Below are 17,577 nucleotides of genomic sequence, written 5' to 3'. Positions count from 1 at the left end.
TGATTGTGGGTTCGAATCCTGGTTCGCCCCAATAATGTTTCTAGGTTTGTCAGCACCATACCCGTGCTCGTGGGTTTCACCGAAGTGGTAAACGTCTAAGACCTGCATCACTTCGGGCTTTCCTCCCACATTAAGCTGACACGCCATGATATAACTGGAATAATGTTCAAAGCGGCCTTACACCCAACTCACTCACTCACTCACTCATTATTCTCATGAGTTGGTGGCATCATATACAACTCAAAACCTGTTAGGGACAGTTAATATTACTATAGTTAATCTGTCAAGCCGTAACAGATGAACTATGGTAATATGAAAGAATCTGATGTTCCTTAACATCTTTAGAGCAGTATAGATCAATTTTCCGTGAGAGTGAGCTATGAATCAATGAAATGCAGTAATTATGGCATTATGGATTTTGAAGGGGGAAAAGGTACAACAATAATGTGTGAGAAAGAAGTCCAACAAACTTGCAGTGTTCACTTGGACACATCATAATCTTGCCAGACAGTTGAGCCATCACTCATTCGAAACACAATTTTTTAAGTCAAGATTAGCGGATCTGCCCTCATGAAGTACAGCAAGCACATCCTAGGGACCCAATACTCCAGCAAACCTTGAGGGCATTGAAATGCCTGTCTTATTATCATTGTTGAAATTTATTCGATGATCACTCGATAAATGGATATTTGTCAGAGATGCAGTGTCAATGAAGAAAATAAGGTTTTTAAGGTGTGAATCAGTTCCTTGAATCATCTGTCACAAAGAGGTTTGTTTTGCAAGGATTTTACATTGATGCCAAGATTGGATTTACCTTGAGGGAATCCCAACAACATTTCCAGTCAGCCTTTCTTCTTCTTAGCTAATATTGCTTGTGAGTTATGTTATTACACCCAACCATGCAATTCTCTCTTCTACTTCATCAGATGCATGGGAAAAAGGAAATCCAGTGTGCATTTGTTCATGTTAAAAACCTAGATTTAGGCATGTAACATTTCTATCACCAAGGTATTGGAGGTTAATCTTTACATAAGATATTAAGGTGAAAAGTTTTTAAGGACTCGAGGACCTCTCCAACTTTCTTACTCTATCTCCAATATTACTCATTTTGTGTCTCGAGGACAGTGTTGAGATGCATTCAGTAGGGCCTCTTGTCACTACATTGACAAACAACGCAGGTAATTAGTTTTGTTTTAAAAAATGAAGAAGGGATTTGTGCTTTGAGCGAGTGAGTATTATCAGTTATATCACGGCTAGTCAGCTTGATTTAGGAAGAAAGCCTGACATGATGGATCAACCCACTTTGGTTAAACCCACGACCATGGGTATGGTGCTGACAAAACTTGAAACATAATTGCTTCAAACCAGGATTTCAACCCACGACCGTAGGTTTCTTATGTGCCCACTGGTTTTACACTGCTTTTAGCTGGATTCAAGCGACATCACAGTGAGGGACACTAGATCTAGACTTCACACATTGTACCCATGTGTTCCAAGTTTAATTATGGTAATGACATCGTAACCTAAACAATTATTATTTTGTTAGACTATGGGACTGGTACCAGTTTTTTTAATGATGGCAGAAAGTAAAGTTCAGTTGACTGAGATTCTGCATGATCTTGTTTTATTATCATGTTTTTCTTACAATGCTGATCAAATGTTCATTTTTAGCCGCCAGATACATTATTGTAAAGGAGAGCTCCAGATAAGCTTTTGGTGTTGTGGGTAATTTACCCATGCATTTTAAAATCATTGGGTATCAGTAATTCTACCTGCGTATTCAAATTTCTGTTACCCACTAGTTTTTACACATGTGGGTATTTAAGTCAAATATTTAAAAACACTATTCATCTAGTCCCTGCAAACTGGTGTCGTGTGGGTTCGAGAGCTTTATAGGACTAAAAAATACCACAATACTTCCACAAGAAAGTGTGATGGCAAATGATCATGATGTAACTGTCATCGTGGAGTTTGGCAAGGTTGACGATAATTTCAAAATAAGTTGCTGATTTGCTAATCGAATACGCAGGGTTACTTCACAATATTTTGATGATACGCACAAGTTTTATTATTGTAGCGTATCTGTAATGTTCGTTGCGTATTTGATACGCTTGGATTATATTTTACTGTGTATTTCTGCATTTCTGATGCGTATTTCACGCAGATACGCAGCTTATCGGGAGCTCTGTTGTAAAGTGAGAGATTAATAAGTCTGAGTTAACGACCAGCTTTCAAAATAGCCCCATGCTTTGATACTCCAGTCGGGGCATAGATATTCCTGTCTTGGTGCGATTTGATTATTCTGTTGCAAGTCATCAAAAACAAATGCTGGAATTATTTCTTTAGATTCCTGCTGGAAAGGCAGCAAGGCCATGGTGTGGGTGTTGTCATCACGTGTCCGAATGATACACATTGATGTATCAAGATCAAGGATGGGGGATGACAGCATCTATAAAACAAACACAGACTCCATTCCGGTGGTGCCATTGAGAAGATACTCTTAGATGCGACTTACCAAATCTAGTCACTAGAATTCCATCAATATGTAAGGTTATTAGTAAAAAGGTATAGAGCCCCAAGCTTGGAGTATTGATTTGATTAGCGTGTTGACCGTCTAATGACCAGTCAGAGTGGGTGGTAATGTAGATGGCTGTCATGTCCGAGTATGGAAACTACAAGACTGATATGGCCCAGCCGGTTACTATTCTGGTCACTATGTCTGCATGGCAGTAACTTTAAGGACTTTCAAACGACTTACACAATGCATGATAGTTCCCTTACATCCAATCTTAGCATGTTAACATTTGTTAATTGTTTAAGAGTCTGTAAGGTAACCAAGTAACTTTCACTCTTCATGCTAAAAGCTTTGGCCCTAGTCCTATCCTGGGTATGATGTGTCGAACCCATTCCTGGTGTCCCTATCATTATTTTTTAGGAATTGTGCTAAAAGGGATGTAAAACTCACTGTAAGGGTTTTGAAAGGCATTCATTAGGATGAGGAAAATAAATTTGATTTAATTATTAAATTTGTCAGATAAGGGTATGAATCCATTTTTGGTTTGATTGAATGATAAAATAAGGAATTTACATGATGTATGTCATCATTGATTGTATGTCTCTGAAAGGTATTTAGCTCATATCTCTGAACATTGTGACAGGGCTATATGTTAGATATATGATGCTGTTAAATATTGTCTGAATTCCTGTCTTTGATGTTCCTGAATAATTGTACAGGAACATTTATCTTCATTAACATACAAATTTATGCTGCTGTGTAATCAGAAATTACAGAATATCTGTCCCATGAGAAATTATGATGTTAAGTACATAACTTTAGGCAGTAGCTTTGACAGTGTTTAATTGAGATATATGTTCATTACTTCCTAACCACACACAGTGGTATTGATCGACATGTTTTAATTAGTTTCTTTTGGTTTCAACTTTTAACCAGGCCATTTCAGAATCCATTTTAATTGAAATGGATTTGTTTCTGCCATTCGTTTGTTCTGGTAGACTTCATTTAGAGTCAGTTTAACTTACCCGGTAATAACGTGGCTCAGGAACATTTTCTCTGGGGCCATATTATTCCTGGAGAGGATTTAGTCCTGTTAGAATAAGGTTTGTTTCCGAATATTTTTTTTTATCATGATTCATGTTCATTATTTCCTGATGTGAAGTGGGATGGTGCTTATAAAGGTTGTTTTAGTTGAGTGTCTGTTCATCTGTCCACAAATTTTAGTAGGATAAGCCATCCCAACATAATGGTAAGAAATATACTTTCAGTTAGGAAATTAAGATTATGTGGTCATATGTGACGGATTTCAGGGTTAGAAACTAACAGTTTTTGTCTACTAGTCCTTATAATGATAACATGTAGCAAAACCCTTAAAATGGGCCAATTTCTACTAGTCCTTAGGATACCTTTAGTATTGGGCAGTTTGGTAAGGACTACAGGACTAGTGCCAATTTCTAACGCTGGATTTATAGCCCTTGTTATCACCGGCAATGTAGTTTGCAGGGGTATTCAAATGGACACCATCCGTCCATGAAGATGTTTCCGGAGCAGAGCATGAAAACTGTACTACTCTTCAACAAACTTGCCATTAGTGAACTTGTGCCTTTTGATCTGTTGATTATTTGAGATGTTAATTTCTTTTCTTTTTTCGCATTTCATTGGCTACAACTTTGACTAAGGCTGGAAATGGCTGTAAGCTTGTTTCCTGAGCATATCTTGAAAACCATACAATATTTCTTCACCAAACTTGGCACATAGATAGGTGTAGTGGTGAACTGGTGCCTTTTGATTGTTTTGGATTTTGTACAAATTAAATTGTTTTTTGTTTCTATGGCAACAAGTGTCATAAATTTATCCATAAGTATCGTGTGCGAAATACGCTCCAGTCGGAAAGCGCACGTTAAATCTCCAAACGTAAGTAAGTAAGTAAGTAAGTATTTGCTGTTGCGGGGGATATTGATAACTTTGTCCTCTTTGTTTTTTTAATATTGGACTTAGAAGCCAGTGGAACGAAGATAGATAGGGTAATGCAACATTGCAGGAGTTCTGATGGTGATAGAGGAGCAGTCGGGTAGCCTGGTGGTTAAAGCGTTTCCTCGTCACGCCGAAGTCCCGGGTTCGATTCCCGACATGGGTACAATGTGTGAAGCCCATTTCTGGTGTCCCCTGCTGTGATATTGCTGGAATATTGCTAAAAGCGGCGTAAAACCATACTCACTCACTCACTCACTCACTGATGGTGATAGATGATCAGAGCGATGGTAGTGTTCCACCACCAGGGTTTTGGTTTGCTTTTTTGTTTAACGCCGTGATATAACGATATAACTAGAATACTGTTTAAAGCATCTTTGAACCCAACTCACTCACCTACTTTAAAAGTTGGCATATCAGTAAACCAAGACAAGAAGGAATAAGGCCTTGTGTGCTATGTGCATGTAAGCTAAGAAAATCAGTTCAGCTGAAATTAAGATCTTCAGGAACAATATTTATGTTTGCTGTACCCATGCTTTTACAAACACGTTGATCAAAATATCGATTTTCACTGTCGTTTATAGTCTTGGAAAAATTTGTGTCAAAGATTCTTTAAAGAAGGGACGTATTACGTTTCCAGTTTGAGAAGAATGTGAGGACAGAATATCTTGAAACACCACATGGGATTGCCGTCGTACTTTGAGTAAATGTGTAAAGGTTTGACATCCTTGAAGAATAAAAACATTTCAGAAAGATAGCTGCTGGGTTTAGGAAACCAAGCCTTTGCTGATTCTCTGAGGAATGACAGAATTCATGGCAGAGATTATTTAAAAGGACTCTACAACTTCAGTGCCCTGTAAGTGGAAGTGAAAATATTTTTTCTCTGTTTTTCAGTATGCAGGAAAAATGCGGAAATATTTTTTAGGTATGACAGCGTGTGTCTATATCAGAGGGAAAATTTTCAGCTAATACCAACAGCTTAGGTCACCTTTCCTTAGAGATTCAGAGAAACAACTGAAGAAATAGAATCAAATAAAAGCTTCCATTTGATGAGAAATATTGATTTCATTCCTTATAGTGTGTTATTTAATTTAAAAAAGAAAATGTATAAAACCATATTTGTTACCATGGTGACACTAACAATCAGAACACTCTGTATTTTGAACTGTTAGAACAATGTCCTAATCAAGCATATCAGTTATCTCATAGGGTAGTTATTTTAACTTAAATTAAAAGGCTATTTAGTCGCATAGAATGTATTCAAATTTGTGTCTTAGTAATGGTCAAGATTAATAACTATATGGTCAAACTAGTCAAATATTGACTGCAATTTGAGCAACTAGTTTGAAGCCTGAGCCTATTGTTTTAGGTTTAGTTAAATAGCTGATAATAGTTCATATTTTAACACTAAAAGCTGCTGCAATGATGCCAAGATACAATTTTGAGCATGTAGACTAAAAAATGTTTACTTTTCCAAAATATTGGCAGATGCTAACAATGTTATTAACCAGGAAACACTATAATTTGATTAAACTACAGTATGAAGTACAGGCATTAACTGACGTCAATGAAGGGACTGGAGCATGGGTGTCTCTGTCATCTCAGGACTGCGGGGGCGGTCGGGTAGCCTAGTGGTTAAAGCGTTAGCTCGTCACGCAGAAGACCCGGGTTCGATTCCCAACATGGGTACAATGTGTGAAGCCCATTTCTGGTGTACCCCTGCCGTGATATTGCTGGAATATTGCTAAAAGCGGCGTAAAACCTCACTCACTCACTCACTCACTCACTCACTCAGGACTGCGAAAATTTTGTTGTGTAAAGTTGTGTCCCTTGGGCGTGTTGGGAGCCTATGGTTATGGGTTTGATTCCCAGATTAACCCTGAATATACTTCTAAGTTTCAGCACCATACCCATGCTAAGTGGTGAATGCATCAGTGTGAGTCTCCTTCCCACATTAAGCCTCCACTCTGTGATACACTTGAAATACTGTTCAAAGCGGCGTTATACCAAACTCACTCACTGAATGAATTGACAAGGTCATATCTGTATAGTGAGTGTATAATTGTTGTTAGGGGGGGAAAGTGACCTCCACAAATACATTACAGGAATATGTCTACAAGATGACTATTGCCAAAAGCCATAGTTTTCTTGTCTTTAGGCCTTTGTAGGAGTTCATGATCATGTAAGCATGTTGAAAGCTGGCATTATGAGACACCTGGATTTACCTGTCACACTGATAGACGAGGGGAGAACACCTGTGTGAAAACGGTTCATGTCTCATCTTAGTGGCATGGGAAGGAACCCTAGTTCAGACTCCAGATGATGCAGTCCATGATGCTTGATATGCCAGTGTGTAGTTCGCCATTGATTTGCTTAGTCTAGACCGATGCTACTAGCAGTGTAATTGTCTTCCGCTTCAGAAGGAGAGTTTTACCTGCAGGTGAGGTAGGACATAATGATTTGTAATTGTGGGGAGGTTGCCTTATTCCTTTCCTGTGTGATAAGATTGGTGAGCTTGTGGTTCAAGGACCAGCCGGCATGTCACTGTAATGGCATATAGTTGTTCCTTCATTGCTAGACTGCATCATTTCAGTCAGATATTGTTGTTGTACTATAGCTGTCATAATGACTTATTATATGTAGTTCTGAAATTGGATTGATTGGTTCATACATTAGTAAAGTTACGGGCCTTGCTTTTTGATATATTTAAATCAATATTGTCAGACAGATAAAGGAAGAAGTATCAGTTATAACTCTGATTCCATTGGTCTATATTTTAGGAATGTCATGTATAAAAGTCTATAAACTGGATTATTTTGATACAGGGTAAGATACCATTTCTTTTGCTAAGACTATACATTTTCTTATGTGTGAAACATGTTTTTCTGCTTATGTATAATGACATAAAACTGATATAAACAATCAAGTTTAAATACATCACCTGCTCAGGTGTGTGCTGACTTCTGTATCTTCTTGCGGGGATTTCAAATTCAAGAGGAGGCATATTGGCATAGTTTTTTAGGGTGTTGCAATTTGCTGTGCTGAGTGGCATCCCTGCTCAAGAAAGCTATGACCTCAGGTGCGAATACCAGATTTACACTGATTGTGTTTTGGGGATCACCACAGACATTGCATGTGGTAAAGGCATGAAGAGGGAATCGTGTCGTTTAGGATAGCTGGTGAATATTGATGATCATTTTTATTGGTAAACACTTTGAAGAGTGCCTATAGCAGGAACTGTGCCAGGGTATCCATTAGCAACTGCTGGAGAATCTCCTTACAACTCACCTCATCCATTAATTACAATCAAAACAAAGTCCATCCTAGGGATGCTGAGATGCTAATCTTGTTCTCACAAGGAATACTTTATGAACCGTCATTTCCAGTTTGAAATATGGATTTTCCTGTTCATTTTAAGTGGTACTTCGGCTTTCTTACCCCTCAAGGCTAAATATACCATTCTTTATGAATATGATGAAATTCAGAACAAGACAGCTGTTTCCCTGGACATTTATCTACATTGGATTGACCTTCTCTGCCTGACTCTTTATTATCATTTTTTGATGTAGAAAATATTTTATTTCTTCTGGATTTTAACCCATAACATGCTTTACTTGTAACTTTATTGATCAGGAATTGCCATTTGTTGTGATGTACCTCAGTGATTACAGCACTTAGTCTGCCATCAGATTCTTCCCGGAAATGTGTTTGATACTTATGAAACATGACTGGCGGGTAACCAGCTGTGCTCGACTATTAATGATAATTAATAGCCCGTATACAATGCCACCATTAACAAGAGATCTAGGTGCAGCATTTCTGTGTGTCTTGGGGATTGTTATAAACAGTCACTGGTCATACATCCTGAAGGTCATGGATTACGTGAAACTGCTTTCAAGTACAGAAAGCACAAGCTCATTGTTTCAAATATTTTGTAATATACTATGGGGGAGATTAGATATGGAGTAAGGTTTCACAAATATTGTTTTTTTTAGGTGATCAATAGGACTAATGCCACAAAACATTATTGTGTCCATGGCAACATTGCTAGACAAATGCAAAACATGAGTTTAAGAATGTTTCAGATTTGTTCATTTTCTAGAACATTGACTGCTTGTCATCTGAAATATCATAAGAGTTTTATTCAAATTTGGCTCACTCACTCACTCACTCACTCACTCACTCACTCACTCACTCAGTTTCTTGCATCTGTATCAGAGAGACCAGCTTGTTAATATTTCATGTTTATGGTAGAACTGTGTTGAAATATTTTACGTGTTGTTAGTGGTACAACATATCTGTCAATCTTTCCAATGATTAACCAGATACCATCAACAGGCAGCTTTTTACTTACTTTGATGTCTCCTGCTCCTACACATCAAAGAATTGGTAAATGTTCAGCGTTATGGAAAAACTGAAAGTTAAGTGTGTCAGTGTTGAAAAACCATTGAAGTCTGTTTCATGGGCACATAAAAAAATAACCTGTGTCAGTTGTCGATCTGTCCTGAGCCTACTTGAGCCACAACTTGGACTGAAAAAAGGTAAATCAAACCTGTTTATTGTAGGGTTTTTATCTGATGTTAAATTTATCTTCCGTTGAATAAGTCGGCTGTTGGCGTCATGTGTTGACTCTTGTACGGTTCTAGGTCAGGAAAGCTCCCAGGGGTGGTTGGAGGACAGGTGACCCAGTCATCTGAGGTGCAGAGTTGCCTCCCTGAAGCATGATAGGAACCTGTGATCATGGCTTTTGAATCCTAGTTTGCCCTAATTGTTTCTAGGTTTATCAGTCAAGAGTAGAGGTTTTTGGGGCACCTTACACCTTACTATAGATGAGATTTTTCTGGGCCAAATCTTAATCATCTTGTCACACTGCATAGTTAATATGTGGTTTGCATAGTCGGCCAGTTCTAAATACAAGGCAATATTCCCCCATGGGGATTCTTGTTCAGAATAGATAGCAATGTTATGCTTGTCCTAAGTGGTGTCTTATTGGATGGGGTTATCACGATCGGTGACTTGGATGATTGCTTGTCATCATAACCTGATGGTGTGGATCGTTGCTCATAATATCAATCACTAGGTTGTGTGGTCCAGACTTGAATATATACAGGCTGCCATCACAAATTTGGATCATTTTGCAGAGCGTGTGGCATTAAACAAAATAACCAAAAGCAGGAATAGCCTCTACTATTTAAGTAAGATGTTTCTGGGGCAGTAACTCACAGCATGCCTACACATTATCGTTTCATCAGTCAAGATATACTTGAAAAATCTTTCTTAGTTTTCTAGTTTCTTTCCTCAGAAGAACTTCCTCTTTCATCATGTAGTTTCACTAATCAAGTTTATGTCAGTATTCCCTGTTTTATATTTATGCCGGTATAAGCTGAGGTTTACAATGTGCAGATGACATAAGGCTGCTATTGGGCCACGATCTGGCAAGATTGGATTAAAGGAATTTTCACGTTCAATCAATACTTCTTTCTTCCAGCGAAGTTATATATTGCTGATTATGCTTGGTATTATTATTCTGATACTTTCGACCCAGACATAATAACTTGTGCTGTATATAGAACATGAGTCGATAGCCGATCATATCACCTTGGCAGTCTCATTATCGGGAATAGTTCATGGATGGACATATCCTTACCGGAAAATGTTTCTCTCTTCATCTTTTGTTATTGATTTAGAAAATTCTTGACCTAGAAGTGCTAACATTAAGAAATAATATTCTTGGTGATCAGTCTTTTTCTTCAGGAAGGTGATCATCTGCTATTATCATGTATATTATAAGAGTTTTTGCACCTGGATGTAGGTGATAAGGTTCTGGTAGAAACAGTTATGGAATGTGATTCCAGTCACAGTTCGCCAATTTGTCATGTGTTTAAATTGAGTTACTGCAGTGGTAGACATATGAATGACCATGAACAACACAAAGTATTCATGGGGAATAATCTGTCCTTTCATAGTCTCTTGACCAAACAGCTTAACATATTTGAATTTTGGAAGAATTCTTCATATAGTGTTAAGGCTGTTGGATCAAAAGGCCATATTCAACGTAATAAGCGCCCATGGCGCTCTCAAAATTAGAAATAGGGGGCGCTTTATTATTAGGGGGAATATTATTTTGAGTTGAAAGATCGTAAATTTCATGGTTTATTCTAACAGCCTGAAATGTTTTCATACCACAGATATATTTTTCAAGAATTTAATTGCCCATAATTAAGGGTGATATAACACACGAGTGCGTATTATACATGAAAAAATAAGTCTTGTGTACATTCATCAATCGGAAGGGTGCATATTGGGATTGTTCACTTACCAATATATGAGCAAATATCGCCGTGGGCGCTTATTAGAGCGGGGCACTTATTACGTCGAATACAGTATTCGTTTATGTAAGGTCATGGTGAGTTGGGGCAGTGCGTTGTGTGTTTGCCTGTCACATAAAGTGACTGGTTTGATTCCCATATGGTGTCTTTTGTGAAGCCAGTTCCTTGAGTCACTTGCAGTCATCTCATCATATTGTGTTATCATTATTCAGTTAGATCCTTGGTATGCTTTTGGGTTTCACTTTAGTGATAAACATCAGTAACCTGCATCATTTAGTGCTTGCCTCCCGCATTAAGCTGACACAGCGTTGAATACTGTTCATTATTCAGGGGCTGTGAGGTAGCCTAGTGGTAGCCGAAAACTCAGGGTCTATTACTAACATGTGCCCTGTGTTACTACTAGAATGTTTATTGTTATAAGAAGATTAAAACAATCCTCATTAACCCACCCAAATTCTCACTCACTCACTCACTCACTCACTCACTCACTCACTCACTCACTCACTCACTCACTCACTCACTCACTAGTATCCCTTTTGTAGGAATATAGAAATTATATAGAAATCAAGTTTCACTGAGATAATTGTTTCACCTATAGATAAAGATATCAGACAGTATTTCAGCTTGATTTCAATGTAAAGTTTACAACATTAGTGAAGACGGTTTAACTGCGAATATGTGCAACAGCTCACTCACTGACTTGATGTGGATGCTGAAAAAAATGGTCAACTTGTGTTTCATCCAGCTTAAAATGGCTGTCACCTGCCCAATAAACAACCTCATCAGCTTCACACACACCCACCTTTCCCCACTCTGCAAATTCAGATCTATTTCTATCGCAATTAGTTTTTCCATCACACTACTTTCCTCCTCATCTCATGGAAGTAAAACACAGGAGAATAAATTGTGCCGTTTTAATGAGACTTTATCAGGATGCACCTGGCCTTCATGGCCTGGCACCAGGAAGCAACACGTGGTGGTTCTGATGATGTATGGTAGCATCATCATATGGCATAATCAAGCCAGGGGATAGTAACCATTGATAGGATTACGTCATTTATCTATAGGCTTGTTAGCTGGGGACTGTTGGAATAAGCAAAGAGGTTTAACAAGATCATTCTTCAGTTAATGCTGTTCTCGCACATTGGTCTCTAAGCCAAATTAGCCTTCAGGACTAAGTTCATGTGTCGAGGATCATTGAGCTTGGATTAACCCCTACACTGCCATGAGGCCAACAGCAAGGTCATTTGAGGATAACTTAACCCTTTCACCATGCATGTTGGAACTAGGTGAGGATGTGATGTTGATACAATGACAGGGATTATGAAATAAGTAAGTCAATGAAAAACATCTCTGACTCTGAAAGGGGGCACGGGTGGCCCAGTCGCCTAAGGCGCCGCGATTCGCTGTGCAGAGTTGCGTCCCTTGGGCTTGCCAGAAACCTATGATTGTGGGTTCGAATCCCGGTTCGCCCAAATTATGTTTCTAGGTTTGTCAGCACCATACCCGTGCTCGTGGGTTTCACCGAAGTGGTAAACGTCTGAGACCTGCATCACTTCGGGCTTTCCTCCCACATTAGCTGACACGCCATGATATAACTGGAATAATGTTAAAAGCGGCGTTAAACCCAACTCTCTCACTCACTCACTGACTTTGAAAAGTGTGTCATACATGTAACATCAAGTACAACAGTGACTTGACAGTGTATGGTTCTGTTCCAACAGCTTGGATCTGTCAGAAAACATGACACAAAGACACTGTACATTCAGTAAGTTCCATAATTGAGAAATCATGAGAATCTGTTGATTTTATTTTAGGAATCAACAGATTCAAGTGATTCTCCAAATTAAACTATGTATGGGTTGATGTGTCATTTCTGTATAATTTTGCATAATGATCTATAATTCAGTTTTACTTGTCAAATTGCATATTTAGAATGGCCAGTGAAGTGCTGGCTCAGAATCAACTACAACATAAATAGTGTGACGATGTCATTATTGTTTAAATAATTTAATTAGCACCTCACATTATTGGTGGGTTTTAGGATCAACTTAGTGCCATATCATGCATATGATATTTTCCAAGATCATTAGTACATCGTCAACATGGTTATACGAGAGGAAATTATGGTCATGAAATATTTTATTGACTTTTTGTTGTGCATAAACTATTTAATATATTTAGATGTTAATATTCCTGAGAAACTGTCGTTTGATATTATTATGTTCATTAAATGTCCCATACAATAGTTGTGGCTTGTTAAATATTTCACTTAAATGTATACTTGCTGAGATCACAGCTGCAAAATAGTTTAGGTGAGCTCAAAAAAATGCTTGAAAATAGATTCCCAACAAAATCATCTCATATAATTGAGGTCCCTTTGTATGAAAGCGTATAAGCTTCATGTTTGTTGATCTCTCAATCTGAGTAATGTTTCACAGTACAGTAGCTAAATTCAAATGATGTATTCATACCTTTGTCCAAAAACAAATATTTAAATATATGTTGGGAAATGAATTTAAATTAATGTTTGGCAGTGATATGCCTATGCTGGTGTCTTCCAGACAAGATATTTTTGTCAATTACCAGTTGAATTGCTGAAATGGAAAGGGTTAACTACCAGGCTGTTACAAGTTCTGGATTTAACAGCAAGCTCTGACATGAAAAGGATTGCAGTTATGTTAAGTAATGGAGTCCCACATTGGTAGGGTTAACTGCAAGGCTGCAATGGTAGTTTGTAATAGAGCTCCACTGAGATATGGGGGGTAATGCGAGGTTGCAGTGATTGGCTTGTATTTTTTATCTCTACGTGGATAGGGGGGCACGGGTGGCCCAGTTGTCTAAGGCGCCGCGATTTGCTGTACAGAGTTGCGTCCCTTGGGCACGCCAGAAACCTATGATTGCGGGTTCGAATCCTGGTTCGCCCCGATTATGTTTCTAGGTTTGTCAGCACCATACCCGTGCTCGTGTGTTTCACTGAAGTGGTAAACGTCTGAGACCTGCATCATTTCAGGCTTTCCTCCCACATAAAGCTGACACGCCGTGATATAACTGGAATAATGTTACTTTCTACGTGGATAGGGTTAACTGAGTTTGCAATGATGGTTTGTGTGACAGATTTCTACATACAGGTTAACTGTGAGGTTTCAGCGATTGGTATGTATTTCAGATCACTTCATGTAAGGGTAGGGTTAACTGTGTGGTTGCAGTGATTGGTTTGTATTTCGGATCACTTCATGTATGGGTAGGGTTAACGGTGAGGTTGCAGTGATTGGTTTGTAATAGATTTAAGTGTGAGTTTGCAGTGATTGTTTGTAATGGATCTCTACAAAGATGATTACGGTTAACTGTGAGACTGCAAAGATACAGTAGTGACTTTAGACAAGGTTCCTTTATTGAGATCGAAAGGGTTAACTTGCACTGGTGGTATTCCTTTTAGTCTGTTGATGGGGAAAGGGTTAATTATCAGACTCCACTCATCAGGAAGGGTTAATGAGCAAAGGCTGTGTATAAGCATTGTTACATGGAATTTCATTGGGTGTTTGGCTTGATAGTAATGGGGGAAGACTATTTCCAATCAGTTGGCCTCAGACTCTTGGCAATCAATAGGCTGGCATAAAGCTGACTGATGTATATCCATGGCGACTGCACATGAAGGTACACCACGGGCTTGGAGGGTAACCTTTTCCAGATCCTATTGGCTGGTTGCAGATAATTACCTTGTTTGATAACAGGGTCTTATAGGAGTTGGTGCACGTAAAGTAATTCACTAATGAGTTGATGTTATGTAATACGCGTAATTGAAAAACAGAAGTATCAGACGGTTTGGGATTTTCCTATCATTTCGAACAATTACTTTATCAGATCGTCAGTTTGTGTGCACACATGCATGTGCATTCATATGCAGATGTGTTATCCGGTGCATGAAGGATTTTAAACAACAGGTGGTGGGGTTTAAATAAGGTTTTAAGTCTGTTGTCGTAAAATTATTGGAAACCATTTGATTTCAAAGCCTGTACTGACAAAATAGTTCATGGAAGATTTAGATTGATTACATAGATACTTTTTTGGTGTCATTTGTGTTAGAATCTTGCGAAGTCTGTCTTCTGTTTGCATATCTGCAAACTACTATGCATAGATATGTGTTGTTTGTAAACAGTGTTTAATGAATTTGCCATCTTTAGCAAGACCCTCGCTATCATCGACTTTCACTTCAGTGTGATTGTTTCCTATTGGCTGATGTGTTTAAGAAGTCATTGACTTGCTACAAATTATCTCGGACAGCCTACAGCGGAATATCTGCGGCCCTCATGGCCAGTTTAAGCATGACAGCATGTGGCAGTAATTCCCTACTTGCCCCAAGGTCAAGGCTGGTGTTCCAAAGGTTAACACGGGTGTAGATGTGGTTTTGTGCAGTTGCACAGGTACTCGCAACATTCTGGCATGTATCCAAGCATTGGAGCTACATGAGACTGGGCTTCACACATGTAGCCATGTGAGGAATCAAACCCAGGGCTTCAGGTGATGAGAGAAGGCTTTAACCACTGGGCTACCTCCCCACTCTGCACAGGTATTAGAAGGTTCTTTTTATGGCCCACTCTAAAGAGAATAAGGAAAACATGATTTAGTTATCTAATGCAAATCTGCTTAATAGCCTTAAAAATATTTCAGTTATCAATTATTCCCGGTTGTAAAACGTCATAAATATTTTAAATGAATACATTGATAAACAGTTGAGGTTAGTCATATTTTAATAAGGATGATCAAAACATTATTGCACATGGTTACAAATATATTCATTTTTTTAACCAGTCTTCCATAATTATCTGCTTTTGAGTTACATCAACCTAGTGGTAGTCAAAAGTAAATTTCTATAGTCAAAGCACTTTATTTCGAGGCCTGTCAAAATTGAAAACTGTTATTAATCCTAGGTTCACAGGTTGTATTTTCTTGTCCAGTTTTGCTACTGTTATATAGCTGTAGTTTAAACCAACATTTACTCATATCTTGCAGGGGCGGTAGGGTAGCCTAGTCATTAAAGGGTTCATTCTTCACGCTGGAGACCCGATTTTGATTCCCAACATGGGTACAATGTGTGAAGTCCTTTTCTGGTGTTCCTCCACTGTGACATTGCTGGAATATTGCTGAAACAGCGTAAGACCATACCCGCTCACTCATATCTTGCATGGGACATTTATTGTTAATCTACTTATCAACTCATTTGATCTATTGTATAGACAAATTACCTTGTACCCACTCTCCTGAAATAAGTCCATCAATTCCCTCTTAAGTGTGTCACGTCAATCTTGTCACAAATGGCTTCACTTGTACGTGTGTATATATATTCGTCTTACCCCACCCTGTCATTCACCTGATAAACAGGCAAGAAGTGAGCTGAAATGTTATGTATGTATAACAAAGTTATCCATAATGTTGCTTCACCCAAATACTGAAACAGAAGCATCATTTAACATTCAAAGCCTCAGATTTCAGGAAGTTTTATGGTAGATATCTGGACATTTCCAAATTTCAGTGACAGAAATGATGTCCGATAGAATTCCCTTTTTTGACTTGTACCATATATTTATGTGAACTTGTGGGTTCGAATCCCGGTTCGCCCCGATTATGTTTCTAGGTTTGTCAGCACCATACCCGTGCTCGTGGGTTTCACCGAAGTGGTAAACGTCTGAGACCTGCATCACTTCGGGCTTTCCTCCCACGTTAAGCTGACACGCCATGATATAACTGGAATAATGTTAAAAGCGGCGTTAAACCCAACTCACTCACTATTTATGTGAACAATTGACTTGCCTTTCCATGTGTTTGTGATGGGTGCCACTGGTGGGGTAGGATACTTTCACCGTTTTGCAAGCACGTGGTATCATCGCTATTTGATAGTGTTTTCATAAACACATGCTTATGATGTAGTCTGATTCGTACAATGGACTCTCAGTGCTTTTAGTCTAGATTTCCTATGGCTATGGAAATGGTCTTTGCCTCTTATCAAATCAATTGGAACTTTTCTTTTTCTGTTTAAACTGAAACAAGGATTCCTTCTTAGTGGTGTATTAAAAGTAGGTATTTTCATGGGTCCTTCTCATAGTGGGTCAACATAATGACTATCTTAATCTCGTCACTGGACATATTCAGTAGATTTTCATGTTAAAATATGTATCATTATTTGTTTAATCTACCAAAGGTTATAGCATGAGATTCTATCTTTAGATGCAGACCGTTGTAGTCAAATGGGCAGATTATTCCTAAGCCAATTAAATTTGACCCTGTAATTTTACAAAACACCATTTTAGATGGTGGTAATGAAATGTGTATTGTCTAGTTAGGGCTGGCGAAAAATATCAATAATAGGAAGTATTGTTGATGGGAAGAAATATTAATGATGTATAAATATCATCGATATGCAATAGTTGTAATTGATAATAACTTTATATAAACTATTGTGAAGAAATAAAGTTAAGACTTACCAAACCAGAATTATTATTGTCAATAATGTTAATTGTCGAAGACGGAAAGCAACTGTTTTTGTTATCCACAACGTAATCTATGCATAAATGTGTCACTGCTCACCAGTGGCGTGAAATATGATGATTTCTGTTGGGACTTTCTTACATATTTTGCTCAAAGTTGCTTCTCCAATATTTATCAATCATAGATTGATATTTTGTTAGCGATTATCGATATCTATAATCTATATCAATAGCCAGCCCAAAATCTAGTAGACTGTGTTCTGTAGGTACTGCATTA

General features: G+C 38.2%; 1 protein-coding gene across 13 annotated transcripts in view; it reads left to right on the top strand.

Annotated features, from left to right (window-relative positions):
• Positions 1–17,577, top strand: part of LOC139465708 (sodium-driven chloride bicarbonate exchanger-like) — a 139,368-nt gene that overhangs the window by 65,433 nt on the left and 56,358 nt on the right. The window contains exon 1 of one of the 13 annotated variants that reach the window (XM_071247522.1): positions 14,453–14,472. The exons of the other annotated variants lie outside the window; for them this stretch is intronic. The gene's annotated coding sequence lies outside the window, so the exon portion shown is untranslated. Of the gene's footprint in view, positions 1–14,452; positions 14,473–17,577 lie in introns of those variants that run through there. 13 annotated transcript variants of the gene reach the window in all.

The sequence above is a fragment of the Haliotis cracherodii genome, unplaced genomic scaffold, assembly GCF_022045235.1.
Source record: "Haliotis cracherodii isolate W230 unplaced genomic scaffold, xgHalCrac1.p SCAF_18, whole genome shotgun sequence".
NCBI classification, from domain to species: domain Eukaryota; kingdom Metazoa; phylum Mollusca; class Gastropoda; order Lepetellida; family Haliotidae; genus Haliotis; species Haliotis cracherodii.
The sequence above is the reverse complement of the archived record's forward strand: the minus strand, read 5'-3'. Positions and strand labels throughout refer to the sequence as shown.